Below are 6,268 nucleotides of genomic sequence, written 5' to 3' on the forward strand. Positions count from 1 at the left end.
ATGTATATTCAAGCATTTTCAGCAATAAATGTGTCGTTAAATCTTTTAAACATTTTTTACGTCCAAGTATATATTTTTTACCCATCACAGCAACATACTTATATTTTTGTAGTTAAAGTACTAACTTGTTGAAATAAGACATACTTTACATTTTTTTACAAATAAAAAGAAAAGAAGTTATCTTATTTTTCATTTATCTATAATAATAACAATGTATTTCAAACTTTTTTTTTTTACTGATAATACCAACTTTTAATATTTTCTCCGGTGATATAAATATATGTAGCTTATAATTGATCGGTTTTACAAATTATAAAAATAGAATAAATACTAGGCACCGGAAGCATTTAAACTTTATTCTAAAGGCACGTTAATATCAAAACCCTACAAGGAATACTAATCTAATAATATGAAAAACAAAGATAGTCACGAAATACCAACCTTATATATATTTTTTTAGAATTCATTTGTTTACAATGAAACTTAGTTATCATTGTACAACAAGTGAGATGGCAAACAGACAACAAGCTACGCCGCTAAGCCTTTTTGTATGGTAAAGCTAATTCTTTTGAAGACTACATCTATAGATCTAGGGGAGATAATATTGCTATGCATGATCCGTTGTACTCTCTTAAGAAGCTATACCACATCCGACGCGAGGAAACCAAACATATCAAATGAAAATGGTATGAACACGTGTTGATTTTCCATGCACGATTTCTCATGTTTGGTGACCATGCCATAGCAGCTTTTAAAGCAGTCTGTCCTGTTGTGAAAACCCCATCCCTCAAGCCCACGAGAGGGGATACCCCTGTAAGGTCCATACATGCATGTTTCTCTCCAACCCATCTAAAAATCAGAACGTTGGCTGATCTAAGGGTTAACCTTCCTTCTACCGGGCCAGTTAAGAAATTCACAGAAGCCTTTTTCTTGGCAGAAACCCTGATACACTTAAATATGTCAAACAAAGCATCCCTAACCATATTGTTCCTGTATTTAAACCCTGGGAGTTCTTTGCAATGAACTGCATGCTCTCCAAAAGAGTCCAAACATGCCTTGCGGCACACCATACATATTTTGTTAGTTAGGAATATTGGGACCATGAGTCGATATTTGAGGATAGTACGATACTCCACAGGAGACATATGTTGGCCAAGCCCATCTACAGGGATAGCTAGAAGAAAATCTTGAGCATGTGGTGCACGTAAACACTGGAAAACTGCTTTCTGATGAGCCGTCATGTCGAGATACACTTCCATATCTTGGACAATTTTACTAAAAAGAGAACTCGCTAGTGTATGTTGGGATTTAGGTGGGGCGGTGTCCTTAGTAGTAAAACTACTAACGTCAATGTCCGGAAGCTTGTTACGAAGAGAAGCCAAGGCACAAGCATAATCAAAATCCATACCATATATGTCGGTATCCCGTAAGATGTGGTCTTGCAATACCCAAGATTGGGCTCTTGAGGCAACAAAAGCATATGAGTTAGCCTCTATCGCCGAGTATAAACCCAAACCACCAAACCTAATAGATAAGGAAGCAATTCACCACTTTATGTCGCCAAAGAAAGGGCCACCACAAACCACAATGTCCTCAATCGCCCCGTGCAACCCACTGTTAAAGAACAACGCCGCCTCCTCCATGTGCACAGGTTAACACATCTACATACCAAGGAAAAGTTTAGCAATACGCCAATACATATACAAGACTGAAGCATAAGGATCTCACTCTGGGGGTCAGACAATTGTGGAAGAAGGCGCATCAAATTCACAGCGTTTTCGGCTCTCTTTCTTGCTAAGCTGCTAATGAAACTAACATCTCTACTAACAGCTCCTCCAAGAATTTTCAACCCCAATGGCGGCCTCCCGATACCAATCAAGAATAGCCCCTCACGCAACTTCCTACCATCACACGAGGGCCAAAAGTGCTCGGTTTTCTTGATATTCAACTGAAGGTCTAATTTTAGGCCAATCACCTTAATGATGTCCAACGCTTTGGCCACCTCCTCCAAATCTCCAATAAGTATGCCATCATCAAGGTACCATGCATGGAGAAGAAGCTTGCAATTGTCTCTAATATTATGCAAGAGCGGGTGCAACACAAGGGCAAAGAGAAGTGGTCCCAAGGGGTCTCCTTGATGAACCCCAATAGTGGACCAAATATGTTTGTCTCCCATATACAACCTTGTTTCTTGACCATATAGGAATTGTACCCACAAAGATATAGAAGGGCATCTTAATCTGACCTCATGAAGTAATTCAGATCTGTCCACAAAATCGAATTTGCTAACTTGAAGATCCAGTGTGGTTGTCGAATTATTGATGTCTGAAAAGGGTTTAGCACCCAAAGTAGAATGCATCTAAAGTATCACATCCAAGAGACTAAATGCTAGAACTTGAACTTTCAAAAAAAGAGAAATGAAATTGCCAAAATCGAAAGTCAGAGAGGCAAGGGACGATTTCTACGAGGATGAGAGGGTCTATTTATAGCTGAAAGAAACTTGGTGGAAAATAAACCAGATAAGGATAATTACGAAAATTAAATCCTTATTTAAATTCAAATCCCTTCCATATCTTTAGCTTAAACTCAAAATAACTAAGGATAAATCCCTAGCAGATTTTGTCCAACCCTATAGGGTTCTAGAATGTCTAGTTATTCAACTATTGAATGATTACAATTTAGTCCATGTATTTTTAGTTAATTCAAATTAAGTCTTATTATTTCAAGTCAGCCCAAACTAGTTTCTAATTAATTTATTAAGCTATGAAAAATTAATAAACTATTTGTTTCTCTCTCTTAATTATTTCTAACTCTTTTAGCTCATGTGGGCAACCTTAAAAGGATTTTGTTATTATTCCTGAAGTTATATCAATTAGTTATGATATTGGATGCCCATTTCAAATAATCTTCCACTTGGACAAGTCATCAACTACCATTGGTCGAATAGCTTCGAATAATCAACAAACCGTACCTTCCATAGCATCTATCAAACTCTGATCAAATCAAAAATCAACCCTTAGTTAAGTGATCAATTATTTCTTTGCTTCTACAAGATATATGTATGAACTAAGTCATGGATTTATGAATCAGCCTTGCAGTTCAAAAATATGTTTATCGATTATCGATTTATGAGAACCAAATCATACTAATAGTTGAACACATCAATTTAGTTCGAGCTAGGCCTAGCACTATAATGTCAACATTAAATCATCGAGGGGCCCATGATATCACTTTTCTTGTTAAGAAAAAAAAGGAACAAATAAACGTTTACTACATAGTTTTTGTCTACTTGTCAAATCACGCATAAACTTACTCGTTATAACCCACAAGTTATGAATACTGTTAGAGTAAAACTAATACACAACCAACTTTTATGCAAGAAATCAATGTCTCTCCATTTTAAGAATAAAAGATTTTATCATCTCAAAATTACTCGTGATAGAATCTATGAAGTAATCTCTCTGAGTGCGGGTTCTCCAATACATAAATCTCTATTAAATACTTATGAATGTTAGTCGCAATTTGTATGCTATGTCTAATCACTATAGAAAATCTACGAACATTTCATGAAAATCTTATCTCAATACTTACTTCCAAGAGTATGATCGATTGTGGAGGTTTGAGTAGATCAATACTCGGGAAGTGGGGATCTAAACATGCAAAAACAAAACACAATAATTGATGCGAGCAAATAGCTACACCTAATTTTACCTACTATCCTACTAGCTATTCGACCCATGGCAGTGTACCCTTTTGCAAATAGTATAGCACAAAAGTCGAGTATCGATCTCAGGGAACGAGATAAATTATTTAACCTACTCACTATTAAATTAACCTAAAATTCTAAGCAAAAGTAAAAGGGTTTTTTATCTAATTTTGCAAGTTTAGACAAACTTAAATTCTCAAAAACTATTCAATCAAATATTAAAAGCACTTATGTTAGTTCGAATCCACTTTCCCTCAATGATTAGTTATTAATTTGGACAATTCTCGTTGGTTACCAATTAATGTATTATTAGCAATTCAAGTCCAAATTTACTAATGTTGAATTAATTCATGTAGAGCTATGCATGGTCATACATAATTTAACACAGAATCAATTATTAGATAGGATTGGAGCTATGTAAGATTGAGTTAACAAACACAATTATGGTCACACAGAATCAATTATTAGATAGGATTGGAGCTATGTAAGATTGAATTAACAAACACAATTATGGTCACAATGTGTGTTCTCCAGCACAGCCAAATTCAATACTTCAATTACTTATCTATGATTGGTTCGATCTTAGCTCTAATAATCTAATGGTCACTAAATTACTAGGTAATCAAATTCATGCAGATTAATGGTCACTAAACTACACAGAATATGAATTAAAGCAATCTAGTATCAAATTAAGCATGCTAGGTATGAACAATCAAACACAAGCCATTAACCAATTAGAAAAATCCATTCTAACATAACCAAACCATGAGTTCCAGCTTCATCTAGCTAACAGAAGCAGCTAGATTTAGCTACTCATAGAAGCAATCAAACAAGAAAACTTCATAATTAAAGACATAGTAATGTACCAAACTAAAAATAAAGTATGATCTTCTTCGTTTTCCTAGGTTGAAATTACTAAATTTCTGCCTTCTTTTCCTCTGAAAAACGTCTTTGGAAACTCTATTCTGTCCAGCCAACCTCTAAAATTCGTAAGCATCAAGGGTATTTATATTTTTCGAATTCACCCTCCTCACGTCGTGAGAAAGGCCTCTTACGTCGTGAGCTCGATATTAATCCGTATCGAACACGGATTCTTGCCTCCGGATATTTATCTTCTAGAACCTCCATGCTCACGTCGTGAGGCATGATTCCTCACGTCGTGAGGTCGTCCTTTTTGTTGAATTCTTCATCTTTTAAGCTTTAAACCTGCAAAGGTCCAATCATTGTTGCTTTTAGTCCTTATTCTTCAAAATGACTTCTTTTGGCTGCAAAATGTAATTTAATCTTATAAGTACCATTTATCTATGCAAATAACCAAAATATTAAACAAAATGTAATCAAATATTGCCTAAAAATATGTATCAATATGCCAATATTAATAATAAATTAATTGTAAAGGGTAACACTCTTGAAAATAAATAGTTCTCTATTATTTAATCACCAAAACAATTATAAAATTTATTCATTGTTATAAATGTTTAAACTAATCAACTAACTACTAACCTTAACATCATCTCTCATGCCAATGCTCTTAACATTTACAATGTGTCTTTCCTTGGTCAGTCCCTTTGTGAACAGACCAGCTAGGTTTTCCTCTGATGATACTCACTTCACGATAAGATCTGCATCCTCAACTTTGTCTCGAATGTAATGAAACTTCCTCTTTATATGCCTTGACCTTATGTGATCCCTAGGTTCTTTATTCAAAGCGAACGCAGCTGTATTATCATAGAAATTTTATATGGGATCTTTATTGCTCAAAACAACTCCAAGATCACCAATGAAGTTTTTGATCCATGTAGCTTCCTTGGATGCCTCACTTGCAGCAATGTATTCAGGATCATATGTAAGTCTGTGACTGTTTTTTTGTTTGGAAGTTTTCCATGTCACCGCACCATCATTTAACATGAATACCCAACCGGACTATGACTTGGAGTTATCTCTATCCGTTTGGAAACTCGCATCATTTTAGCCTTCACAACCAACTCTTGTTTACCTCCATACACAAGAAACATATCATTTGTATTTCTTAAAAACTTTAAATTGTTCTAGATAGCCATCCAATGACCTAGCCTAGGTTTTTCCTGGTATCAACTTACCATGCTAAAAGCATATGAGACATCAGAACGAGTACACTTCATAGCATACATGATCGATCCTATCACTGAAGCATATGCGACTCGATCCATCCTATCATGTTCATCAGTAGAACTTGGACGTTGAGACTTACTCAAGTTAACTCTATGATGCATAGGAACATTTCCATTCTTCGAATTTTCAGTATTGAATTTTTTCAATAATTTATTAATATATGTACTCTGACTAAGTCGTAATAGACGCTTAGATATATATATATATATATATATATATATATATATATTGTTAGATTTGGTGTCTAAGCCCATAACTATAACTGGTATGTACTTGACCCGATTGTAGCATGGTCCTTTTGGGTTGCCTTCACCAGTGCAATTTGATAGGATGGATTTTGAGAATAAGGTTATTTATGGTTTATTAATATATTACAAGTATAATATATTAATACGAAATTATTTAATTAGT

This window comes from Lactuca virosa, chromosome 3 (assembly GCF_052849685.1).
Source record: "Lactuca virosa cultivar CGN04683 chromosome 3, Lactuca_virosa_CGN04683_v6, whole genome shotgun sequence".
Lineage (NCBI taxonomy): Eukaryota > Viridiplantae > Streptophyta > Magnoliopsida > Asterales > Asteraceae > Lactuca > Lactuca virosa.